General features: G+C 40.9%; 1 protein-coding gene across 2 annotated transcripts in view; it reads left to right on the top strand.

The window, feature by feature from the left end:
* Window positions 1-20,793, top strand: part of PELI1 (pellino E3 ubiquitin protein ligase 1) — a 106,938-nt gene that overhangs the window by 17,504 nt on the left and 68,641 nt on the right. The window contains exon 1 of one of the 2 annotated variants that reach the window (XM_073628192.1): window positions 12,277-12,558. The exons of the other annotated variant lie outside the window; for it this stretch is intronic. The gene's annotated coding sequence lies outside the window, so the exon portion shown is untranslated. Of the gene's footprint in view, window positions 1-12,276; window positions 12,559-20,793 lie in introns of those variants that run through there. 2 annotated transcript variants of the gene reach the window in all.

Here is a 20,793-nt window from a genome sequence, read left to right as displayed (position 1 = left end):
AGTCTTTGTGGATGGCAGGACACAATTAAAACGGATGCATAATCCTCGTAGACAACATAAAATTACTTGTAATATGACGTACGTGATCCCTTTATTTTTTTTTTCTTTTTGTATTGAATTACATTAGCGACCTTTTTCCTTCCTGAATGATATTTTCTTTATTTTCTCCCTGGAGAAAATGTCTTTCCTGTTCTCCATTCCCAGTCTTTTCTGTTCATAAGGAATGTTTCATGTTTGTTTCTCTGGTCATTTGCACAAGGCCTTTATCAGGTCTTGTGCAAATTTTGGGTATAGCATGTTAGTATGTTATGCCACAATCTATATATGATAGCCTATGTTAGATTTCTTTTTTTTTCTTTTAAGTAATAGGTATCCACAACCTGTTTAAAAAAACAACTGGCGGACAGAAACAAGTTATATATATATATATATATATATATATATATATATATATATATATATATATATATTAATTCTTTTACACCAAAGATGGATACAAAATCAGAGCTTAAAATTAAAGTGTTTCTAAAGGTAATGTTTGTTGTATTTGTTAAAAAAAAAAGTCATACTTGCTTACTTGCCCCCCCCCCCCCCCCCCAGTCGAGTTCTCCCAATCAAGCTGCTTGCTGTGGGACACTCGAGCAGGCTAGCTCCCGAGCTGCACTCCTTTTTAATAGACATTGTCCATTCACAAACCGCATGGCTTGCCCCCACACTCCTCATTGGCTCACTGGCTATGATTGGCAGGAGCCAATGGCACAGAATGCATGAAGGTAAAAAAAAACCTTCTGCCTTTATCCACCTCAATACAGGGCATTTTCACCCCCTTCCTGCCCAGGCAATCTTTCAGCTTTCAGCGCTGTCACACTTTGAATGACAATTGCGCGGTCAAGCAACACTGTACCCAGGTGAAGTTATCATTTTTTCCCCACAAATAGAGATTTCTTTTGGTGGTATTTGATCAGGTTATTTTTTGCGCTATAAACAAAAGAGGGACAAGTTTAAAAAAAAAAAAAAAAAAAAAACTGGATATTAATTATAGCAAAAAATAGTGTTTTTTTTTCAAACAAAATTTTTCCTCAGTTTAGGGCGATATTCTTCTACATATTTTTGGTAAAAAAAATCGCAATAAGCGTATATTGATTGGTTTGCGTATAAGTTATAGCGCCTACAAAATAGGGGATAGATTTATAGCATTTTTATTATTATTATTTTCTTTTTACTAGTAATGACGGTGATCTGCGATTTTTATCGTGACTGCGATATTGTGGCGGACATATCGGACACTTTTGACACATTTTTGGGACCGTTCACATAGCGATCCGTGCTATAAAAATGCATTGATTGCTGTATAAATGTGACTGGCAGGGAAGGGGTTAACACTAGGGGGTGATTGAGGGGTTAATTATGTTCCTAGAAGTGATTGTAACTGTAGGGGGAGGGGATTCACAAGGGGAGGAGACCGATCGGTGTTCCTCTGTACTGGGAGAACACCATCGGTCTCCTCTCCTCTGACTGGACCGCGGATCTGTGTGTTTACATAGATCCACATCTAGAGAGTGACATTTTTGCTCATTCTTCTCTGCAAAATAGCTCAAGCTCTGTCAGATTGGATGGAGAGCGTCTGTAAACAACAATTTTCAAGTCTTCCCACAGATTCTCAATTGTATTTAGACCTAGACTTTTGACTGGGCCATTCTAACACATGAATATGCTTTTTTTTCTAAACCATTCTATTGTAGCTCTGGCTGTATGTTTATGGTCGTTGTCCTGCTGAAAGGTGAACCTTCGCTCCAGTCTCAAGTCTTTTGCAGACTCTAATGCCACGTAGACGAAAAGTCCGACCGTGTGTACGCGGTATAACAGGTTTTCTTCTAAGATTACCCTGTATTTGGCTCCATCCATCTTCCCATCAACTCTGACCAGCTTCCCTGTCCCTGCTGAAGAAAAGCATCCCCACAACATGATGCTGCCAACACCATGTTTTATAGTGGGGATGGTGTGTTCAGGGTGATGTGCAGTGTTAGTTTTCTGCCACACATATCGTTTTGCTATGAGGCCAAAAATTTCAATTTTGGTCTCATCTGACCAGAGAACCTTCTTCCACATGTTTTTTGTGTCCCCCACGTGGCTTCTTGCAAACTGGACTTCTTATGGCTTTCTTCTTGCCACTCTTTCATAAAGGCCAGATTTTTGGAGTGCACGGATAATAGTTGTCCTGTGGACAGATTCTCCCAATTGAGCTATGGATCTCTGCAGCTCCTGCAGAGTTACCATGGGCCTCTTAGCTGCTTCTCTGATTAATGTTCTGCTTGCCCGGCCTGTCAGTTTAGATGGACAGCCATGTCTTGGTAGGTTTGCAGTTGTGCCATACTCTTTCCATTTTCTGATGATGGATTAATTAGTGCTCCATGAGATGTTCAAAGCTTGAGAGATATTTTTTTTTTTTTTTTTTTTTTTATAACCTAATCCTACTTTAAACTTCTCCACAACTTTATCCCCAACCTGTCTGGTGTGTTCCTTGGCCTTCATGATGCTGTTTGTTCACTAAGGTTCGTTAACAAACCTCTGAGGGCTTCACAGAACAGCTGGATTTATACTGAGATTAAATTGCACACAGGTGGACTCTACTAATTTGACTTCTGAAGGCAATTGGTTCCACTAGATTTTAGTTAGGGAAATCAGAGTAAAGGGAACTGAATACAAATGCATGCCACACTTTTCAGATATTTATAAAACATTTTGAAATCCGTTTATCATTTTCCTTCCACTTCACAATCATGTGCCACTTTGTGTTGGTCTATCACAGTGATGGCGAACCTTGGCACCCCAGATGTTTTGGAACTACATTTCCCATGATGCTCATGCACTCTGCAGTGTAGTTGAGCATCATGGGAAATGTAGTTCCAAAACATCTGGGGTGCCAAGGTTCGCCATCACTGGTCTATCACATAAAATCCCAATAAAATACATTTACGTTTTTGGGTGTAACATGACAAAATGTGGAAAATTTCAAGGGGTATAAATACTTTTTCAAGGCACTGTATTTTAAAAAAAATTGAATAGAATTTGAAAGTTATACCTCTGTCAGGTGTTTTTTTTTTTTTTTTCTCTGGCACCTGTGTCCCAACTATGGAAATGCAGACGCAATATTGGTCCTGGTGACTATTGTCTCCAGAAAGTGAAATACAACATTTTATAGATTTGTTAAGGTGTGGGAAAATCTTTCAGTCTGACAACTGTCTAGTGACTTAGGTGAGATCCGGGCATTAACAGTCAGCCACCCTCAGCACAGTCTTTCTAAAGTGTGTTTCATTACCCTTTATACAGTTGTGCTCATAAGTTTACATACCCTGGCAGAATTTGATTTCTTGGCCATTTTTCAGAGAATATGGATGATAACAAAAAACTTTTCTTTCATTCATGGTTAATGTTTGGCTGAAGCCATTTATTATAAATCAACTGTGTTTACTCTTTTTAAATAATAATCGCAACAAAAACTACCCAAATGACCCTGATCAAAAGTTTACATACCCCAGTTCCTAATACCGTGTATTGCCCCCTTTAACATCAATGACAGCTTGAAGTCTTTTGTGGTATTTGTGGATGAGGCTCTTTATCTTCTCAGATGGTAAAGCTGCCCATTCCTCTTGGCAAAACGCCTCCAGTTCCTGTAAATTCTTGGTCTGTCTTGCATGAACTGCACGTTTGAGATCTCCCCAGAGTGGTTCAATGATATTGAGGTCAGGAGACTGAGATGGCCACTCCAGAACCTTCACTTTATTCTGCTGTAGCCAATGACAGATCAACTTGGCGTTGTGTTTTGGATCATTTTCATGTTGGAATGACCAAGTACGTCCCATGTTCAGCTTCCTGGCTGATGAATGCAAATGTTCCTCCAGTATTTTTTTTTTGATAACATACTGCATTCATCTTGCCATCAATTTTGACTAAATTTCGTCAAAATTATTCTTTGTCCAGTGACAGAGGTGACACAGATGCAAAACTGCACGAAGAATTGGGTGTGTTTCCTCTCAGGTTGTGAAGTGTGCAGTTTAGGGTTGTCCCGATACCACTTTTTTAGGACCGAGTACAAGTACCGATACTTTTTTTCAAGTACTCGCCGATACCGAATACCGATACTTTTTTTTTAATGTCACGTGACAGTGTTGTTTGTTTTTTTTTTTTTTTTTTTTTTTTTTAACAGTGCTTTTTTTTGGGGGGGGGGGTGAATTGTGTGTGTGTGTGTGTGTTTTTTTTATTTTATTTATTATTTTTTTTTTTTTACAATAATTTTTTTTTATTCTTTCTTGCAATATGTGTGTGTTTTTTTTATTTTTTATTTTTTTTTTTCAGCCCTGTTGGGGGGCTTTGGTGAGATATCAGGGGTCTTAACAGACCTCTGATATCTCCCCCTTGAGAGAGAGAAAGACAGAGGATAGAGATTCCCCAGTCCCTTTCTCTGCAGCCTCAGCTGCACTGAGAATGAATGGAGAGAAGACAGCGGCTCCTCTCCATTCATAAACTGACACATTGTAATCACAGGAGATTACAATGTTTCAGTTATGTGAATAGACAGTCAGCTGACTCTGTCCATTCACAAAGGAAGGAGGAGGAGGACGGCGGAAGGGAGGGGGAGAATGGAGGGGGACAGAGAAGGAGAGGGGAACGGAGGGGACAGCGGAGAGGCACAGCAGAACGGAGGGGACAGCGGACGGGGACAGAAAAGGAGAGAGAAACTGAGGGGGACAGCGGAGAGGCACAGAGAAGGAGAGAGGAACGGAGGGGACAGCGGAGAGGCACAGAGAAGGAGAGAGGAACGGAGGGGACAGCGGAGAGGCACAGAGAAGGAGGGAGGAACGGAGGGGACAGCGGAGGGGGACAGAAAAGGAGAGAGGAGCGAAGGGGGACAGAGGAACAGAGGGGTCATGGAGGAGGATGCAGTGACAGTCAGCGGTGACCGATCACCGCTGTATGTCACTAAAGCAGCTGAAAGCCGCTGGGGGAGAATCTTGTAACTCCCCCATGCACCGATCACAGCTGACTTCCAGGTATCGGGGGAAGCATCGGGAGCATTTGCCCGAGTACATGTACTTGGGCAAATGCTCGGTATCGGTACCGATACTAGTATCGGTATTGGGACAACCTAAGTACAGTTGTGGCAGAGGTATTTGTATCACAGAGCTGGCTGAACAGTATTACAATTCCTTTGGGAGGTCTACAGAAAACCTATGTGTGCTTTAACGGTTTGTTTTGCTGTTTGCTTGGTGTTCCGCTTTAACCTGCCTGTCTAGCACAATGCAGGAAAAATATACACAAAAACTGGAACCTCCTTCCAGTTCAGTGCTCCTTCAGCAATTTTGCCGTTTTTTTTTTTTTTTTTTTTTCCTGTGCTTATGGTGTGCTTTTTCATAGGTCATGTGACTCAAAAACCGCATCAAAAATGTAACATGGAGGCGTTATTGATACGTTCTTGCTGTTTGTTTTTGTTTTGTTTTTTTAACTGACCAAACATGCAGCAAGTAAGATTTTTTTACACAACAATCCCGATGTAAACAGGAAGAGCCGTGTATCGGCTTTTCCTCACTTGCGTGTGACCAACGCGAGTAGAGGAGAGCTGATCAGCTGCCCTCCTGATGGGGGGGAGGGGTCTGCGCTAATTATCAGCGCAGCCCCCAACCCCCCCCTCGAGGATGCCCACCCAGGACCACCAGGGATGCCTACCACTGCTGATGCCCACCATGGCCACCAATTAGTGCCCACAAATGCCAATCAGTGCCCACATATGATGCCAATCAGTGCCCATTAGCAGTGCCACTCAGTGCCCATCAGTGAAGGAGAAAACCTACTTATTTACAAAATTTTATTACAGAAACAAAGAAACTTTTTTTTTTTTTTTTCAAAATTATCGGTCTTTTTTTTTTATTTGTTTAGCAAAAAATAAAAACCCCAGAGATGATCAAATACCACCGAAAGCTCTATTTGTGGGAACAAAATGATAACAATTCTGTTTGGGCGATAGTGCTAAAAATTGGCTTGGGCAGGAAGGGGGGAAAGTGTCTGATCTTGAAGTGGTTAAAGTCAAATATTATATATACAGTGGGGATGGAAAGTATTCAGACCCCCTTGAATTTTTCACTCTTTGTTATATTGCATCCATATGCTAAAATCATTTAAGTTCATTTCTTTCCTCATTAATGTACACACAGCACCCCATATTGATAAAAAAACACAGAATTGTTGACATTTTTGCGGATTTATTAAAAAAGAAAAACTGAAATATCACATGGTCCTAAGTATTCAGACCCTTTGCTGTGACACTCATATATTTAACTCGGGTGCTGTCCATTTCTTCTGATCATCCTTGAGATGGTTCTACACCTTCATTTGAGTCCAGCTGTGTTTGATTATACTGATTGGACTTAATTAGGAAAGCCACACACCTGTCTCTATAAGACCTTACAGCTCACAGTCCATGTCAGAGCAAATGAGAAGCATGAGGTCAAAGGAACTGCCTGAAGAGCTCAGAGACAGAATTGTGGCAAGGCACAGATTTGGCCAAGGTTACAAAAAAAATTCTGCTGCACTTAAGGTTCCTAAGAGCACAGTGGCCTCCATAATCCTTAAATGGAAGATGTTTGGGACGACCAGAACCCTTCCTAGAGCTGGCCGTCCGGCCAAACTGAGCTATCTGGGGAGAAGAGCGAGAGAGGTAAAGAAGAACCTAAAGATCACTGTGACTGAGCTCCAGAGATGCAGTCGGGAGATGGGAGAAAGTTGTAGAAAGTCAACCATCACTGCAGCCCTCCTCACAGGTCTTTATGGCAGAGTGGCCCGATGGAAGCCGCTCCTCAGTGCAAGACACATGAAAGCCCGCATGGAATTTGCTAAAAAACACCTGAAGGACTCCAGGATGGTGAGAAATAAGATTCTCTGTTCTGATGAGACCAAGATAGAACTTTTTGGCCTTAATTCTAAGCGGTATGTGTGGAGAAAACCGGGCACTGCTCATCACCTGTCCAATACAGTCCCAACAGTGAAGCATGGTGGTGGCAGCATCATGCTGTGGGGGTGTTTTTCATCTGCAGGGACAGGATGACTAGTTGCAATCGAGGGAAAGATGAATGCGGCCAAGTACAGGGATATCTTGGACGAAAACCTTCTCCAGAGTGCTCAGGACCTCAGACTGGGCCGAAGGTTTACCTTCCAACAAGATAATGACCCTAAAAACACAGCTAAAATAACAAAAGAGTGGCTTCACAACAACTCCGCGGCTGTTCTTGAATGGCCCAGCCAGAGCCCTGACTTAAACCCAATTGAGCATCTCTGGAGAGACCTAAAAATGGCTGTCCACCAACGTTTACCATCCAACCTGACAGAACTGGGGAGGATCCGCAAAGAGGAATGGCAGAGGATCCCCAAATCCAGGTGTGATAAACTTGCTGCATCTTTCCCAAAAAGACTCATGGCTGTATTAGATCAAAAGGGTGCTTCTACTAAATACTGAGCAAAGGGTCTGAATACTACCATGTGATATTTCAGTTTTTCATTTTTAATAAATCTGCAAAAATGTCAATTCTGTGTTTTTCTGTCAATATGGGGTGCTGTGTGTACATTTAATGAGGAAAAAATGAACTTAAATGATTTAAGCAAATCACTGCAATATAACAAAGAGTGAAAAATTTAAGGGGGTCTGAAAACTGCAGTTTTGGTTTCGGTACCAAAATTTTCATTCGGTGCACCCCTAATTTAGACCCAACATTACAGAAAGATTACCCAGGCAGTGCTTTGCATCTTCCTGCATGCTGTTATCTCTGCATACCTGCACAAGATGTTGCATCAAAGTAGTACTCAAGTTACCAGCAAATCGCCAGGAATTCGTCTGGCAAAGTTGTGTGACTTTCAGGTCACAGTAGTGTGAACCAAGCCTTACAGGTCCCTTCCTCACCCCAGCCTTCTTGCACTGTAGCACACCCAATTGGTTCCTTGTGTAGCTTCTCCTTCTCCCAGCCTTTGCTTTGTGGTACTGGGGACTTCATGAGGGCGTTATCAAGTCAAATTCAGGTGTTTCCACTGCTTGCAGGTGAAAGAAAAATTGATTTAAGGATCTAATAATACAAATGGCATTAATTTGTCTTTTCTATCTGCCTGGAGTTCAGTTTTAAGTAAGGTTTGCTAAAGACATTCGGAAAATGCCCATGAAGAGATTGGAAGAATTGTACCTGGAGATGACGTGGCAGGATATCCAGCAATTTTTAACAACTCTTGTAACATCCTTGTATTTATATGACCCATGTTGAGCCCGCACAATGTTTGAGGTCAGGGATTTGCACATGTATTCATATAGTGCTGTCAGTGTAATCTGTAAGCTTTTCCGTGGCTTCCTCCAGCCCTGCACGAGGCAGTGACATTGTCAGCTCTCTCCCATGTTCAGGCTCCATATCTTCAGTCTCATTCCTGATTTGTATTGCACAGTAACTAGGTCAAAGAATCACAAAACGGCCTCATTTTCAGATCAATTGTTCATATTTCAGGATTAGAAAGACATTCTTAGCACGATTTGTATTGGCTTCTGTACATGGCTTCCTGCCAACAACTAGTCTGTGTACATATTTGTTCTGGGGACACAGTGACTTTTCTTTTAGAGGAAGGGAGCTGCTGTACGTGGGTTTTTCCTTTCTTTGGCAGCAAAAGTAATTGGACCACCAGAAAGAGAAAAATAAAGGAAAGATTTAAAGGCTCTCAAATTATATTTTTATTACTTTTTATTTTTAAACAATTTGCATACTTGTTATACCGGAAACTGTTTGTGATCAGGCTGTGCAGGAATTGTTTATTCACATTGGAGATGCTTCTTTGGAATGCCAGCCAAACAAATTTACTTCCGGGTATTGTGGAGAATGGTTGGAGCCTCTGCCAAGCTTTTATTGCTTTAGGTTCCCAGCTGTGGAAGTTCATATTTCTTGTTATAAAGGCACCTGTCCAATTGTCGGTATTCAAATCTTAGATCTCTCTTCTCTTTGAAACATATTCTCTTACTTTCTTTCACTGAAACCCCACAAAGGCACAAACATACTGGCAGAGAGCCATGGACAAACGTGTTGGTGCCCTTCTACAAAGAACCCACAATTTCCACTGAAATAGCTTGAAATTGACAAAAGTAATTGGTATCCACTTCTGTTTACTCCATATGTAATATAAAAATCAGACTTGCAACTATTTTTGTTTCTATTTTCATAAAAAAAAATGAAATGGAATGGAAAAAATTATGGAACCTTTTTAAAGTGGTAGTAAACCACCTGTACCTGTAGGTAAAAATCACCAAGCGGGCTTTACTACCAATTTAAACTAATATATTTTGATGCACAACCTTTAGAGGCAATGACTGCAAACAAGTAATTTTGTAGCTCACATTGAGACTTCTGTGCCCGCCAACGGGTAGTTTGCCTCACTCTCCTTTAAAAGAGAAGTTCGGGATAAAAAAAAAAAAAAAAAAAAAATTTATATTCGCCTAGGAGGATGCAGCTTTGAACCATTGCTGCATCTGCCCCCCGCTGGGGGATCGCTCTTTTCTCCCTCCTTGCTTTGAGCAGAGAGTCATGACTGTCGGTCACAGCTCTCTGCTCTCCCCTCCAGTGCTCACTGGAGCGCTACGCTGTGGAGTGGTTGATAGGGGCTGGCTCAGGCTCTCTGTGGATTGCTGAGAGGCTGAGCCAGATGCCAGTTCAGGATACTGAGCCTGGACCCGCTGAGTAACGTCAGCCCACAGCGGGTTTTAGCTGTCAGCTGAAAACGGGTCACAGGACTGCAAAATGAACTGCACTGCTAAGATCCATAGAAGTAGTATAGCCAAAAAAGCTTTGGCCCTACTTCTCCTTTAAGCAAACTGTTCCACTTGTCTCCAGTTTGAAGGGTGTCCCTTCCAGATTTTATGTTGCAGCTCTTTCTATAGATGGTCAATAGGATTTAGGTCAGGACTTGGGGTTTTGGATCATTAATTGGTTAGAGGACCCATGACCTTTGACACCACTTTCTGACACTGGGCAGTATGTTTGTTTTCTCCCGGAATTATTTGATAGTCCTGAGGTTTTGTTGTGCCCTGCCCAGATTTAAGGCATCCTGTGTTAGATGCAGCAAAGCACCCCATAACATAACTGTGTTGCCTCCTTTATAACATAACAAAGTTAGGTGCAATGTTTATATTTTTATTTTTTTTCTGTGAACATAGAGCTGATGTGAAATGGTAAAAGCACCAGTTTTGTCTCATCTGTCCAAAGGACATTCTCCCACAAGCATCGGGACTTGTCAATATGTATTGTTGCTAATTCCAAATTTGCGTTTTTTTGTTTTTCTTTCAACAGTATATTCATCCTCTGTCTTCTTCCTTTGAGTCCACTGTTGCTGAAAAGCAATGGATGGTGTGATGAAACACTGATGAACCTTGACCTTGGAGTTCAGCTTGTAATCTCTTTTGGATGTTTTCAATGGCTGTTTGTCTACCATTTGCACTATCCTTCCGTTCAGTCTGGGGTGCTTTTCCCCTTGTGGCCATAGCCAAGGAGGTTGGCTACACTCACATGAATGTCAACTAATTCAGCCTCTTGGATGTATCTAGTACATCCAAAGTCTGAAGAAGTTAACAAGATTGTTTCAACTATCTTCAGCGGCCTCTTTCCTTTACTGTAAAAGTGATGTTGGCTCTCTTTTCAGGGACCTGGGACCACAACAAGTGACATCAGGGTGGTGAGTGAGAGTATATTGGAGACTACTATTCTCCAATCTCTCCTTCAGTGTGAACCTGGAAGTGCTCTGTCAGAATCCCCCTCTAGAAAGCCGGGTGCACAGTGGATCAGACAGGACTGTGCTCAGTTGCCTGGAGCAGAGGGCCAGGGAGACCTTCTAATACACCTGGTGTCTCCATAAATAGAACCTGCCACCTACCCAATGCTATTACATAGGGGTCTTGTTAGGTCCCTTGTGATAGCAATAATTTGATTTCACATACAGAATCAAACACACCTGTAGAGTTTACACAGGTATGTAAAGGATTGCGCCACACATGTTTATTGCTGCCCATGCCAGGGTGAGGACAATAATTCTCAATCCTTCATTTACGGTGAACTATAAGCTGTCAGAGCATTTAAAGTATTGCCTATTGATAATTTTGAGTACTGTGTTTGTTTTTGTTTTTTTTCATTGTATGGGTTCACTTTTTGAGGCCTGACATATTTGGTACCCGTTTACTTAACACTACCTCATCTTTTTTATTTTATACAGAAAAATTAGGGGTTAATTTGTGTTTGTGCATTTTTTCTTGAAAATATGGATTTCATAAACTGTACACCAATATCGTACAGGATAAAAAATGCAACTTCCATCATTTTATTCTACAGGACCTCTGTGTTCATAAAGTGTATAATGTTTTGGAGGTTTCAAGTAACTTGATAGCTAAAAATGCTGTATTATTTATTGTGTGAGGCCAGTAAAATTTAGGGTAGTGTGCACCTGCAGTCACAAATCGCACCATCTATGGCAGACTTGCTGGAGAATGGCTCTCTTTTTACCTTGACAGTGAACCTTTAGGCTGGGCTCACACATATGCGGCTGTGGTTTCAGTGCGGCGATCCTGTACGGTTCTGTTCACCGATAAGGTGCGATTCAATTGCAAATTTTTACCTGAAACCGGACCCAAAAATGCACAGGACCCTTTTTAAAACCGCACTGCAGGCACCCGCACATGTGTGAACCGGCTCCATTGAAAGCTGGTCTGATTCACATGTTATATGAATTGGATGCGTTTTTAACTGCGTCCAATTTACAAGTATGTGAACCGAGCCTTTTGAAGCAGCCATTGACCGTTGGAGTCCTGCACCCAATGTTGGGGGCATGAGGAGAGGTATGCCTGTAAGTAGACTGAATACCTTTCAGTATAACCAATTCCTTTGTAATGTTTTTGTTTATTAAACTTTGATTCTCTATCAGAATGGCATCTGATGCAGTGACACAAAGTGAGATAAGAGAACTCCTCTAAAAATAGTTTATTATCTGAAGAATCTCATTACCTGTTTGGAAATACAAGTCATTTTTATCTGGCTTAGACTTGAAATTGATCCCTGTTTGTAGATGGACACTTGAAGATGTCTGGATTGTGGATCACATGACAAAGACAGGCTTGTATTCCTGGGACTTGCTTTCCATCAGCACTCTGCTCTGTCTGTGCTATGTAGGAGGTGTATGTTAGAAGCTGTTGGCAAAGTCGTGCATCCTTCCACTTCCTTTTCTTCCTTTTGAAGCCACGGATTAATGTGTGGAAGCTCATGAGCTATGAGTCAGACGCCTGCCTGTCCTATTGGTTGCAGCGTGGTGTTTACCTGTTTTGCATAGCACCTTCCCACCCGTCTGAGTCAGCATGCCTCACGAAACACATAAGTAAAAGAAAAGCAGGCAATCAGTATATTGTGTATGCCAGCAGGTTTGCGAAAGGATATTGCTACATTTTTCTCTGGATATTTTTTCACTGTACGAATCAAAGCAGTTTCCTTTATGGGTAGACTGGAGGTATGGAAACCCTATTCGTTTCTGAATGTTTGATTTATGGGGATTTTAATGCTACTGCTTTAATTTACTCATAGGATTGAAAAGACTAGCTGTGTTTTTCTTATAGCTGGAGAAGGGGCTATTTTATTTGGGCAGTACAAGTACTACTTGTTATGCTCTGCTGTGTGTGTGTATGTATTGTATTATATTAAAAAAAAATATATATATGTGTGTGTGTGTATATATATATTATTTATATATATATATATATATATATATATATATATATATATATATTTGCTAATCCAAATGTATAAAAACTATATATATTCATATACAGATATATATATATATATATATATATATATATATATATATATATATATATATATATATATATATATATATATATATATATATATATATATATATCTCTGTATATGAATATATATAGTATATATAGTTTTTATACATTTGGATTAGCAACTATAGGGATTAGACAAATTAATACACAGATATAATATTAATTATTATATCGATTTACTTCACATTTGTAGTGTGTGTGTTTGTATTTAACATATTGGTTAATGGGGTGCCAATATATTTGTCTGTGTTTTGAAAGAAGCCTATTGCAAGAGAAATATGTAGACTGCCATTGTGGACCTGACCATCTGAAAATACCAGTTTCCTGGTTTTCATACGGACACTTTGACTTCAGTACTTTGAATCACTGATGCAAAACAAGTATAGTGATAAGAGGATGACTTTGACACTTTTTTAATTTGCTGTCTGCGTTCTGCGTTCTCTCATGCCCAGTGTACATTGTACTAAGTGGAAGGGGGTTTCCACTTGTGTTTTTTTTTGTTTTTTTGGCCAGCCTTGGGAAAAAAAATCAATTTTAAAGCAATTTCAAAGTTGGTGCCAGTCCTGCAGCTGTCCAGTTAGCACTTCTGAATTGGTAAAAGGGTTACCCATACCTAAAGCCCCTTTATAGTTAGTGTCACAGGGATAGAATTATTTTCATGTCTGGAAAAACAAATCAATTTCCTTCAGATTATTCTAAAGGGAAACTTCCCTCTATTTAAAAAAAAAAAAAAAAAAAAGTCATCTGCAATAAGTGACTAGGGAAATGTGTTGGAAGATAAGTGTGTTCCTTTTATTGCGTCCTCTGTGTTTCTATCGACTTACGTGTTCATTGCAACATCTTGTAACAGGATTGTTTTGATATTATTCATACAATTTAATGATATCCTGTATGCATTTAATCCTGTCCGTTCATCAAACAGGAATCTAGTGTATGTATGTATGTATGTGAGTGTGTGATATATAGAGATAGATATAGATATATATAAAAATTTAGCTCAAGAGACAAGGTTCTGTGAGATGCAGACAATCTAACTTTGTGTAAGGTAGCCCTGGTTCTTGGGCTTTTTGTATATTGTATAGAGCACTAAGGACTTCCTTCATGATAGTCCCAGCAAGCAGCTGCTTGGTGTCTATGTTGGACAGATGGTTTCTGTGCCACGGCCTTCCTACACTTCTCCACCTGTCACTGGTGTGAAATCAGGCAGTAATTTTAGAAAGAAGGCAAAGCAGTACACTTGTGTTCATGTATGTTCATTATAGTGTGATATGGGCTGTGATAGACATTTTCTCAAATTCCAGAAAAGGCCCAAGTGATTCTGTGTTTTTCAACAAGTAATTGATGCAGCACTTCTGGACACATGCACATGGACATTTACCTGTAGAGTATGAAAAACAGGCATATTTTGGCACCTGGGTGTCACAGGTGACATGTACACTCTGGTGCCAAAAATCAATGACAGGCTAAAATACACACTGGCACTACAATGTACAGGTATCGCGTACATCATGGGTGCTCAACCTGTGGCCCTCCAGCTGTCGCGAAACTACAAGTCCCATCATGCCTTTGCCTTAGGGAGTATTGCTTGTAACGGTCAGCCTTGCAATGCCTCATGGGACTTGGTATCGCAACAGCTGCAGGGCCACAGGTTAAGCATCCACGGTGTACAGGGATGTATGCCTCACATGCATTTGGGACATCTTTCTTCATGAGTGCCACAAGGATGTGCAAACAGCTGCTGCGTATTTCAGCCTGTCATTTGATTTTGATAGGCTGCTGGTATCAGGCTGTATGTACCACCATATTCTAATTTCATGGGAAGGCCCTGGATCCTGTGTTTAAAATATATGTGCTGTATATCAAAAACGTCTTTTTTCCTTTTTTGTTTTGGTTGTAGTGTGGAAGATTTGGAAGCCCTGTCAGGTTATTACTGCTGTCTGCAAAAACAGGTGGTGAGGTGACATGCTCCAGTGGGGACACCTGTTCTGGTGACAGCTGTCTAAAATTTCCTTCACTTTGAAGAAATTTCATCTCCATTCCTGTTGCACCTTCAGGACAGGAAGTGAAGGAAAAGCCAACCAGTGGGACACAGCCAGAGGGTTTAACCCTTTCCTAGTCAAAGGGACTCCATCTAAAAAGAAAAAGAAAAACTTGTATTACGTATCATACATACATTTTATAGCCTGCCAATGACCCTATTGGTTCACACTAATGTGATGTAGGAAACGCAGTGAATCCTGTGCACTTCAAGGCACAGCATTGCAATTGCACGGCATCCATTCGATAAGCTGCGGGTGTCAATGTTAGATTAAGGACACCTGAAACGACTCGCAAAATGCAATGGGATCGGAGCTCGTGGGTACCCATACCCATTCGATGCGATTTAGGAGTGGGGAAAAAAGGTCCTGCACCATTTTGGTGTGTATGCGATTTGAACCATACTAAATTTATGGTTCAATTCTCACCGCACAGACATTGCATGTAATGTGCACAGGAATGCGGTGTGATTCCTGTGCAAATCGCATGCAGTGTCCCGCAATGCACAGGTGCAGGGTTTGATCTAATTCAAGAATTAAATCACTAGTAAAAAGGCTTGATTTTAATCATAATTTCTAAAGAGCAGCTGTCATCTGTCCCACAACGGCTCCTCCTCTGATCCACTGTTGACTCACCGACAGTCCCATTCACTTTAATGGGACGGCTGGTGATGTGGCAGCGATACAACAAGGTGAGGGATGTGGTGGGAGCAGGTGAGTGGATGCCCGCTAACAGGCGCTGCCAGGATCAAGCTGAAATGACAGGTGCTCTTTAAATGTAAGGACTCATTCTTGCTGGTAGTTAGAATCTTTATTATTTGCAAACAAAATGAAGGTTTCCTATTTAGAATAATAAACTGTCAGGTTAGTAAAACAGCGATATCAGAACCGATTCGATCATACAGTTTGTAGTGCAAATAGATTTGCAAAACAATGGGATAAAGGAATATTCCTGAACTTTGTTTTATCTCATGATTACTCTGAAATTGTGTGAATACATCAATGCAGTGCATGTTATCTCAGCTTGCAGAGCTTGGATTCATTGAATGAGTTTACCAAAAAAAAGATTTTAAATATTGCAGAATATACAGCCTCATGCTACATACCTAAGCTCCATTCAATGCTGAATAAACTAAATTATTAATGTATCTTAAATAGAAAATTATCTTTTTAGATAGATTTTTACTCCAAAATATTTTAATAAAAATAGTTTAATACAAATCCAAAAAATCCGATTTAAATTTAAAAAAATCTGTTTCTTTTGATTTTTTTTTTTTTTTTTTTTTTTTTTAAATCATTGATTTGTATCCACCCTGCACAGATGTGAACCCAGGCTAAAACTTGTATACTGTTTGAATCTGTTTCCTCCCCAAATTAAAAAAAAAAATAGGTTAAATGGCTTTCTTCCAAAGTCGGCACTAGTGTATGCATGGAAAGGAAAATTAGATTGTGAGCTTCTTTGATTAAAAGAAACTAATGTGACTATATCTACTCTGTAGAAAAGGGGTCTCCAAACTTTATAAACAAAGGGCCAGTTTACTGTCCTTCAAGTTTTAGGGGGGCCGAACTGTGGCCAGTGTGTGTGTGGTTGTCCTGGCATCAGTGGGAGTAAATAATACCCCATCATTGGTTATAACAGGAGGTAAAGGGCCCTAATGTAGGTTTTAGCAAGAGGAATAGTGCTCCATGGGTGGTATCAATGCTAGGAATAGTGCACCATTGATGGTGTCAGTAGGTGGAATAGTGCACCATTGATGGTGTCAGTAGGTGGAATAACGCACCATTGATGGTGTCAGTAGGTGGAATAACGCACCATTGATGGTGTCAGTAGGTGGAATAACGCACCATTGATGGTGTCAGTAGGTGGAATAGTGCACCATTGATGGTGTCAGTAGGTGGAATAGTGCACCATTGATGGTGTCAGTTGGAGTAATGGTGTCCTCAAGAGCTTGACAGAGGCAAGCAAAGGGCCACTGCTGTTGAACATTACAGAATATGTTGGTGCTATATAAAACCCGGTAAAAAAATGACTGAGTGAGAGACTGATTTATAATGAGGCATTGCAATAACTGAACACTACTAATTAACACTTTACTCAGCTGATTTGTATTCCTGGACTGACGCATTTCAGGACGGTTTCCCCCCACTAAAATGTACTTTCACCTACAGATGAGGGTGGAGTGGAGAGGCTAGGGGAAGGCAACCTTGGAACTTCAGCTTATGTAGAACTACAAGTCCCAGAAGTCATTGCAAGACTGACAGCCAGCCATGACTCTCGGAGGCATGATGGGATTTGTACCAAGGTTGCAAACCCCTGGGCCAAACACATAAGCACATTTCTGTCTTCTCTTAGGCTCAGTTCACACTATGACAGGAGATCCGACTCATGAGGCCCCAAGTCGCATGACATGTCAAATGCAATGTTTCCCTATGAGAGCCGTGTTAACTGATGCTACACAAATTGCTTTGACTTTAGAAAATGTTCTTGCACTACTTTGGTCTGACTTGGGTGCGATTTCAGCCCTTGTACAGACTCCTAAATAGCATCCAAGTCAGAAGGAAATTGCAAGCAAAGTTGCACCACTTTGCTGTCACAGCAGTGTGAACCGAGCCAGTTATAATCAGTAACAAGTAAAATTTTCCAACATAAAGTTTACTAACATTGGATGTATAATTGGCTTTTGTTATGTTTCCAGTGTTCTTCGAGAGATTATGTGCAAAGTCCCCCTTTGTTTCCTTGTTTCAGTAAGATAAAGGTAGAGGAGGTAAAAAAATAACCATAGACCAAATAGAAAGCACAGGTGTAGAGTCCATTGTGAGTCTGCCACCCACCTGAACAGCATGGCACCTGCCGTATGACTTTTGTGTAAGGAAATCATCCTGAACTTTAAATCTCCTCTGAAAACTTCAAGTGAACTCATACTTTGATGATCTGCTTCTCTGATTATGTAATTTATTACATAGACCAATGTGTCCGCTTTTCACCTTGGTCCTCGTAATCTCTGCGTTGTCTTCGTTCACATTGACATTTGATAGCACAAGTTATGTAATGAGATTGCTCGGAGTTTCGGTGATTGGTACTGTATTCATTCTTGTTGTGGATGGCTGCCAATGATTGTATTACTCTGCTTGGTGTAGAAAGATTGTACTATGTGTGGGCTTTAAGTTATGACTGGTTTTATTAAACGTTTTCTATAATGGACAGCATAAGGGGGGAAAAAAAGTATGCGTGTTTTGTAGTTTTTTTTAAAAATGTTTTCCAGGTATAATATTATGCAAGTGTTTTCTGCTGCATTGCATTAGGCAGTTTTCTGCTTTTTTTTTTTTTTTTTTTTTTTTTTTTTTTTTTTTGCCTAAATATGGATACGTTTGACTGTTTTTATGTCCCTTTTCTCCCTATTTCTTCTTAACAGGGACTAATAATTCTATATTAAAAAAAAAAAAAAGATATGGTAAAGATATATAAGAGCAATTTGGTTTAAAGTGATTGTAAACCGCGGATGTTAAAAAAACACCTGCAAGGCAATGGCATAATGTGCTAGTATGCATCGCATACCAGCATATTATGAAATACTCACTTAGGAACGAAGCCCTCCAGCGCTGTGTTGTCACCGCTGAGAGGGCTGATGTGTTCCCCCTGTCTTTCTTCCGGGTTCACACACTCTGGCTATGTGATTGGTCAGAGCTGCAATGACCTCACCGTTTCCGGCACGAAGCTCTGAAGTTCCCGGCAAGGTACACCGGACCTTCAGAGCGCCTACGCCAGCGATGTCACTGGCTGCATGCAGGGTGAATATCTCCTAAACGGCACATTCTTAGGAGATATTCATTTTACCTACAATTAAAACCTTATTATAGGCTTACCTGTAGGTATAAATGACCAAGCGGGTTTACCACCACTTTAATTTTATCAGTATGGTATGTAGAAATGTATGCGTATAATTTGCAGTACAGTTTGTGTATGTACACAGGACAACCATCTTGATTATTTTACAAGAGGTTTGTAGTAATACACAATGGTTGTGCTTTACTGCTTCTTGACGATACAAATGTGAGCTGGCTGGTTTATTAAAATCAAAGTACCCTCTGTGTGGCAGTAAGGCCTCATGCACACTGCTATTGCTAAACTCCACGTTTTTGTGAGCTTTTAGGTGGGTTTTTTTTTTTCTGCCCTTGAACTCCTGTATTTTTATCCTATGTGTCAGTGCACACATGGACATTTTTAGCAGTAGCGGGGAAGTTTTTAGAGGATGTATTCTGAATGCCCTAAAATCACATTCAGGAGAGGATATTTTTACGTAAATAAAAAACCTGGAGAAAGAGAGAGCTGAAGTCCGCTCTTTGCTGACATCACAGAAGTCGGTCCAGGCTCTGCCTCATCACAACTATGGAGTCAGGATCTGCCAGATTCCTGGACTGACCTCAGGCTCTCAGCAAACTGCTGAGAGCCTGAGCTGGCCGCTCTGCCCCGCCCCCTCCACAGCTCAGTACTCCAGCAATCGAGGAGGGGGCAGAGCAGAGAGATGTGATTGACATTCTGTAGCCCTCTGCTCACAGAGCAGAGACCCGAGCCATTGGCGGTGTTCGATCGCTCGATTCTCAGTGTAGGGGCGCCTGGGGACAGATGCAGCATGGGACCGATGCTGCATCCACCTAGGTAAGCATAAATAAAGAAAAAAACTGAAACCCATACTTCTCTTTAAAACTCTGCAAACGTTTTGAAAACTTTTTGACTAGATATATTTTAAGATCGGTAGGGAAACGCAGCACATCCCTGCATATGGCCTCTTGTTTTGCACAACTGAGTGTAAACTGCCATGTGGCTGAACCTTATGTTACATTGGGGTAGGGATGGTCCTGGGTTTACATGGTACCCACCAGGAAGCCATCACTGCACTCCGCCAATCATTGGCAGTGAGGCATTTCCAGCCCGCAGCTACACCTACACATGCTGCTTTTAATTGGTGGTGTGCAGTGATGGCTTCCTAGCTGGCTCGATCACGCCCGAGACCATAATTACATTGGGGTTGATTTACTAAGACTGGAAAGTGCAAAATCTGGTGCACCCCTGCATAAAAACCAGTCAGCTTCCAGATTGTTTTCTTTTTGTCAAAGCTTAATTGAACAAGCTGACGTTAGAAGCCGATTGTCTACTATGCACAGCTGCATCAGATTTTGCACTCTCCAGTCTTGATAAATTAACCCTATAGTGTAGATTTTTTGGATCTCTGACCCCTGTAAAGGATAGGTTCACCTTTTGAGAACATGTTACATGTTCCCGCTTTTAGGGTGGAACATGTAACATGTTCCCAATGCTGCAGCCGCTGCCCAATCCCCTCCGCCGACCTCCCTGTGACAGGAGTACTGGAAGAAGTTCCCTGTACTAGCTGTCACTTTTTGAAATCAGGGCGGCCGTGTGGGGCTTCCGCCCACATGGCCACCTCATTCATTTACACAGCTCTGTGTAATCAACTACAAGCCAAGACATTCTTTGCAGCTGTCGGCTTGTAGTTTTTCAGGAACTTTTTTCATGTAGTTCATTGATTTTTTCCTGTCAATGTATCTGCTTGCCCGTGTGGGATGTACAGGCACACAGATACGACAGATCTGCAGACCTGTATGGTACCAGCAATCTGCTGATTATTGGTGCAGTACTTTACAGGCTCCAAAAAAAAATAAAAATAAATGCACATTTTCTTACATGCAAAGAAAAATGTGCATTTATTATTTTCTTCTAAAAAGTAAACTTATCCTTTAAAAGTCATTGTCCAATTTGTTATCCCAAATATTTTAAGGCATGCAGCATCACAGCTAGTGTTAGGCCTCATTCGCACGGGGCGTACAGTACCGTACACC

This window comes from Aquarana catesbeiana, linkage group LG04 (genome assembly GCF_042186555.1).
Source record: "Aquarana catesbeiana isolate 2022-GZ linkage group LG04, ASM4218655v1, whole genome shotgun sequence".
Taxonomy (NCBI): Eukaryota; Metazoa; Chordata; class Amphibia; order Anura; family Ranidae; genus Aquarana; species Aquarana catesbeiana.
Note: the sequence above shows the minus strand (reverse complement) of the source record. Positions and strands in the feature narration are given on the sequence as shown.